The sequence below is a fragment of the Ctenocephalides felis genome, unplaced genomic scaffold, assembly GCF_003426905.1.
Source record: "Ctenocephalides felis isolate EL2017-DRISC unplaced genomic scaffold, ASM342690v1 CF-g0.4_SCAFFOLD_02355, whole genome shotgun sequence".
Classification (NCBI taxonomy): Eukaryota; Metazoa; Arthropoda; class Insecta; order Siphonaptera; family Pulicidae; genus Ctenocephalides; species Ctenocephalides felis.
In genome coordinates this window covers 86147-93689 of record NW_020538509.1, presented here as the reverse complement: position 1 = coordinate 93689, position 7543 = coordinate 86147, and positions in this window count along the sequence as shown.

Sequence of the window (7543 nt, the reverse complement as noted above, 5' to 3'; positions counted from 1 at the left end):
GGCAACACCAACTTATACCTATTTCAGAAACTAATAAACGAAAAAAAAGAAACTGCTATATATGTTCCAAGAACAAAAAAAGAAGAGCAACAAAGTTAATGTGCAAGTCTTGTGAAGTTGCGTTAAATCTTGGAGACTGTTTTGCTGCATATCATATGAAATAAAAATGCTAAGTACCAAAGAAAATGTAAATAAACTAATATATGAAACAAACTAATTTTGCATCTTTTGCGTATGTATATCTTCGAAATTTCATGAAAGTAGGGGAACAGGGTTGAGAACTTATGAAAACAAACGATGAGATTAGTAAAACTTAAAAACATATATATTTTCATTTCATTGTTATTCTTCTTTTATAATAAAATAACAAAACAAACCGGTGTAATGCTTCATTTCTGCTTTACCAAATAGGTTTATATTTGTTATTCACGCTTTTGGTAAGTGCATGTCAACAGTGTGTAGTGTAATGAATTGACTTTTTAATAAACATTGCGCCGGGCGTTTTCAGATGCTGGGAAAATTTATAACAGAGAGCATTTTGGACAATCTCAAGATATTTGAAATATTAAAAGTAAAGCTGTTCTACCATACGTTCAAATATAAGATTGACCATCCAGTGCGAATAAAGGAAACGGTTATTTTTATACAACAAAGAAACGGGTGCGGAAGAAACTTCCTAGAAAAACATGATCTCCATTTAGTTATCCTTTACCATTTGCCGCATAGTACAAAATGCATAAAGTTCTTTCAAGCAACTATTGTACATCAACGTCATGACAGTTACGAATGTATAACAGAGCAACTTCATACAATTATACAAAATGAAGATGTTTATTTTTCAATTGCTTTAAATGAGAGCACTGGTAAAACAGATTCAGCACAAATTTTATATTTTATTCGTGCTGTCACTAAAGATTTTCAATGTTTCGAAGAATTACTAGCGTTGGGGGTAGAAGAATTTGTTGCATTGTTAAAAAAAAAAAAAAAAATAAGAATATTGCGCAAAATCTACACACACATGCACACACAAATAGTCACGATTGCCTTTTTATGCATGTTTAGTTTCAGTCGTAATACAACAGAAAATCCTGAAGGGTGATTCACATGTTGATGCGTTATCGTTAGAGTAAGTTTTGTTGTAACTTGAATGAGTCGAAATCGCAAAATGGCTTCAGAAACTGTTTTTTTTTATTTACATTATATATATTTATATACAGAATATTATAGAATATAATAACATGTAACGTAATTACGGTACATGCTTTTTTTAATTTTTAACTTTTATAATTGAGTTTGAAGTAGTCACTTACAAACTTTGTTTTCGCGAGAAAATCCGAGTTGATGATATTACATTTTCTCTAGTCTCAACTAAAGATGCTGCAGGAATGTTGAGGACATTCTCTTCATTACAACTCCTGCATACCTGTAGAGGAGGTGTTGATCTTGTTTGCGGGTAATCATACAAAATCAAGAATGGAGAAAATGACCATGATTTTTAGTCAATTTCGTAAAAGCTGTTTAACTTACAAAGAAAGATTCCAATAAATTCCAAGTTTTCATAAAATAATTTCTCCTCAACAGACCGATAATTATAGTAGGTGACTTTTCACAATCAAAAATGCATACTGTTTATTATGTTCAGCATTGAATTAAATTATATAATGAAACCGAAAATGTAATTCATGGTATAAACATAAACTAAATTCTGAATTATCACTTATCAAATGCAAAAATAATTGTAATGTAAAATTCTAGTCTTCTAGTGATTTACGAATCAGCTTGTAACATGTGTAGTCTAGGGATACACTTTAATTGTGATGAAAGTGTATTTTCACAAACATTATCGCCAGGAGCTTTAGAAAGTCCTAATTTGAAATATTTAATGTAAACTTGTAAACTGCACAAAATATATAAAACTTATACAAAAGAAAATAAAATACTGTCAGCATAAGATAACCAAAACTCTCTATATGAGAATGAGATATAAAATTACAATCTTTTCAAAAATCTATTTAAAGATATATTGATTAACAATCGATAATTAGAGTCAAACTTTAAATTAGAATCATCTGCAGCTTTAATAATATCAACAAGGATAGACAGAGTCATGTCAAAATATGACATGTCAGACGACGCTCGGGCAGTGGATATGATCATTGGACGAACGTTCACAGAATTCATTCACTATGTTACATTAAAAATGTGTTTACGTCGCCAAACAAAAGATCTGCACTCATCTCCACAATATCAAAACACATACAAACAAACAGTTACAACAACCACTTGTGAATGAGAATATAAGCCGAAGGCTGAAAAGAAATTGCCCTGCTAACCTGATCAAATAATCACTTTCTGCCATTCTTCACGGATAGTTACTCAATGGAGGCATACCAACATATTTATTTTCTTTCAGTATGCAAAAAAATACATAAATTTTTTATAAATCTCATATTGGAAGTACGTATGCGTGCGAACAATTTCATCATTACTTAAATTAATTACATTAATTAAAATGAAAAGGTCCAAAAAAGAGAAGTCGCTGAAAAACTACATACTACTCCAAATATTCACCGTCCTATTTCATAATAGTAATTTTTGTAGTCATTCTCATTTATATACCACATAGTTATACATTCAAAATTAGGTAGTTATTTTTTATACTAATAATTTGCTAGAAATATTTCTTGTGGGCTCATCTAGTATATATATAATAGTGCCCCGTCATAAAATTTTGAAAAGGTTGCTCGCCCTGATTTACACCATGTAACAAATGCATTCAGAAAGAAAGTAAGAAGAATAAATACACAAAAAAACATTGAGGCAGAAGTTACAAGCAAAACTGGCATATAATGAAAATTTTTCTAATCCACTAGCAACATTAAATATGAGAGCTCGTCTTTTTTCCTTAAAAGCATAAAACGTCACTGGATGCAACCTGTTGCATTTTACTTATCGAATTGAGTTATGAATAGCATTAATTTGAAATGTATTGTTGTAGATGATAAAGAAAACTATTAAGTATTGGTCTAAATGTTATAGTAATAGTTTGAAATCAGTTTGCTGCTAATTGCAAAACTATAAATGTGCTTGTTCAATAGATACTGAGGAACTATATAAACACGAAATCTCGTCTGGAATAAACTTATATTTGAAATAGATGGCCAGTTATGATATAGTTCTTTTGGATGATCCTCCACAATAGCTAAACTAAGAAATAACTTTAGATTTATAGATCAAAAAGGAGAGGCATACGAAGCATGTTGGAAAGATATCAGATTATTATGACTTTTATAACAATTTTGTATGTTTTGCCATTGCACTACTTTAACGGAACACCTCGATGAAACAAAATAAAAAATGAAGGTTAGCTTGCAGCACAAGTATTTCAAAACTTATAGCTCTTAGACTTCAATATTTCAATGTACATTCTCATGAAACAAATGTGAGCACTACTTCAGAAGGTACTGGATAAACTTTTGGGGTTCATGAATTGTCTTTTTGATAATGTCAATTATTTAGCTCATTTTCCAACAAATGACAATATATTTCGTTGTGCCATTAATCATAATTATGTGCCAAACTGCAATGCAAGTGTTATTCTCAATGCATTTTATTAAAACAGATTACATTATGAAAACTTCTACAATTGAAAATTAAATTAGAACCATAGATGATTTGGAACATATTTCGGAAAAATTCAAATTCAATTAATTAATTTAATCACTTGCGTATGCAAAATTTTAATCAGAACACCCTGGAAGACTTTTTTTGCAACATAAGAAGGCAAGGTGGACATATTGAAAATCCAAATCCTTATTCTTGAGGTAATTGTGATAATAAATTAAATTATTTGGACTTACTTACTTTTTAATTTAAGTATAATTTAATATATATATATTATATATATATATATATATATATATATAATCTCTCTCTAATATCTATATAATCTCATTTTCTGTAGTCTTAACTAAAGAATTTGCAAAGGTGTTAAAATTCTCCACGTTGCAAACGATACCCTTGGAGTACGTACTGATTTTATTCACGGGTAGTCACAAAAAATCAAAAATGGAAAAAATGACAATGTAAGTAATTTAAATCCAATTCTTTATTGTTCAGGACGTGTACATATTTCTATTTTTTACTGTGATAGATTTAATACTCAAAATCCGAGGCCGGACGGTGTCGGGGACGTCGCCTGGACCACAACCTACTTGGGACATGCAGTGGCATTATGTGCCATTGCATATGACGATGAAGGTATAAATATAAATATACGAACTAAAAAATCTAAATCTTATATATATAAGTATATATAAGGAACTTATATACAAATTTAAGCAATTTTTCATTATAATAATTCTTATGGCAGATTGCAAGCTCCAGATAGTTGAAGAAGTGTTGAAAAAAATTCAGGCAGCAATCAGAGCAGAGTGGAAGACGGTGGCTTTGCTGCCGTTTGAAATGCCATACCACACAAATATATTTATTGACCTATTCAATAAAATAATGATAAATACTGAGGGCGTTAGCCTTCGAATTTATCTTGACAAGGTAATGTAGCATTTATATAATATTATATAAATACATTCGTAAATATACTTAGCTATAAGTTGTTATAATATTATTACTTTAGTCCCTACTGTGCTAGCACCTTTAACATTAGTGAAAGTGTTGAAGAGGTGCAATCCATGGATAATTGCAATTATCATAACATTGCATGTCAAGACTCCCAAGATAAAAGCGCTTCTGCCTAGTATTGACAAGATGAAGTGCTTTGTATTCCGCTTTCACATGTTTCTGACTATTTTAATATTGAAGAAGAAGCGTATGATATTCCAGAATTACCTTTGAAGTGCGAGCTAGGAATCTGTTTCAGAGAAATAACATTACGATGCAGTGTATGACACAACTGCTGGGTATTCTAAGACGCCATGGGCACAAAATGAATTACCGGCCGATGCTCGCACGTCATTGGGCACTCCAAAATATGCCACCGATCGTATAAAATTAATTAACGGTGGTTCATACATTCATTTTGGGGTAGAAGAACGTATTCCACATTCTATTGACGAAGAGTTCGGCTAGTGCATTTTGGCCCATATCTCTGATGTTAGATTCCACAAAAGGTTGAACCATTTCTGGTAGGGGTGCATCATGGAAATGGTAAACCAGACGATGCAAACATTTTCCTTAAGCCTTTTGTGGAAGAAATGAAAGTGTTACAACAACATGGTTTAATTTGTCTCAATAGAAATTGTCATGTTTATGTACTGTGTTAGTCCTGCGCGTGCGTTCATTACAAAGACAACTGAGCATGCGGCGGGTTATGAAAGCTGCTCCAAATGTATTCAAAGAGAAGAGTTTTCAACCCATGTCATTTTAAGTAACACATTTTCAGATCTTCGAACAGATAAATCTTTTCGCATGAGGACGAACCCAGGACATCACACAGGTGACTCCCTTTTGGAGAAATTAAATATCGGAATGGTATCTCAAATAGCACTCGACTACATGCATATTGTCTGCCTGGGTGTCACCAAGAGACTTTTAAGGCTCTGGGTAAAAGGAACGAGAGACGTCAAATTAGATGACAAAACCAGGGATACAGTGAGCGAATATTTACTAAAATTTAAAGCTCACATTCCAGCAAAATTTTCGAGATTACCCAAAGCGCTTAAAGACTACATGAACTGGAAAGCCAATCCACATAAATTTTATACAACTTAGTTTGGGAATCAGGATCTTGTGATCCTGAAACCTGTATTGAGAAAAATGATATAGCTAAAAATATCCTCATTAAATTTGTAAATAAATACCCCAAACTATATGGAGCTGGCAGATTAACGTATAACACCCATAACCTAATACATATTGCAAATGATGTTTTGGCCTTCAAATGTAGTTTGGACGGGTTCAGTTGTTTTCCCTTTGAAAACTATTTTAAAAGTATTTAAGGAAAGCTCCAGAACTCGCCTAAACCTCTTCAGCAACTGGTTAACAGATTGGCTGAAGAGAAGTTGCTGGAAACCACCATGGGCACAAATGACCAGCTTTACCCAAGAATACAATATGGAAGGACAAATCTCATAAAAATACTATTCAAAGATTTTTTAATAACCAATCGATTGCCAAACAATGTATGTATAGATTCAGATCATAAATTTTTGCTAATTCAGCATATTTATTATCTTAATAGAATTGTTTGTTCAGTAAGTACAGATATCAAGCCATTATTTATAATTCCATGTCATTCTAGAGATTTTGATATATGCTTATATGATTTAAATGCTAATAAGGCAATAAATTTACGATCCCCGCTAAGAAAATAAAAAAAGTCTTAATTTACCCTATTTTATTAATGACATTTTTGTTTCTATGCCATTTCTATGAAATAATGGCTTGATATCTATAATTACTAAGCAAAATTCAATATCATAAATTATTGCTAATTCAATATATTTATGATCTGAACGGAAATGACCTCAGAATCAATCTGAACAGATTGATCAGAACATGAAATGACATTTCACTTTTTTTCATGTCAAAATTTATTTGAATTTATAAACATTGATTTTTATTTAGATTTAAAACTATAAACAGTGATTTTGAATATAGCATTTCATCTACTTTGGATATAAATGTTGGATATATTTATAACTGTCAATTTTTTTTTTCAAAAATCATAAATCTTCTTTTCTCGAATTTTCCATAAATTTTGACATTTGTCATTTTAGTGTTTTGTTTTTTTTTAGTCATTTTCTGTCAAAATTAGTCTTCTTGTTATGCACATTATTATATTGTTGTTATACCATGATTATATATTATATTACTTTATTATTGTTATATTATTCTCATTTTAATTTGATATTACTTCTTAGATTTGAGACAATTGATTATTGTAAGAAAAATTTTGTTACTTCATTCATAATAATACATCACGTACTAGCATCCCGGGGGAACATGGACAAAATTATTCATGCTTACACTTTTAAAAAACCGCGCGTCAGCGTCATATATATTGATAACTTGTCAGGCAATCACAATGTTCGCGTTGACATAACCTGTCGCAACTTATGTATAGACTTTATAAAATACCTTCGCTTTCATTACAATCACCCAAAGAAGAAACATCATTGAATATATACTTATTAATAAGTCTTCCAGTGTTTTACTCTACAATATAGAATGTTATAGAAAATATAAGCCAAATGTTGGTTCATTAGAAATGAGAACAGTGAAGGATATGTGGATTGTCATCAAAAATGACATGAATATTAATTTTGGCACTATATTTACTGAAGACAATATTGTAACGACAATTGGCATTGTTGTCAAAGGGTTGCACAACCCTCAGTGCAGATTGACTCCCCCACCTGCTTCTACCAGGGTCCCTGCAATATGAAGTCCAAGTTCAGGGTTGAAAAGAATCATTAAGAATTGTAACATCCTCTGAGGAGGTCGGTCCGTTCCGGCCGCGAGCCCTTGGATCCCGCTTTGTGTATAGTGGGTGTGTGAGTTGTACCAGGAGTGGAGAACCCGT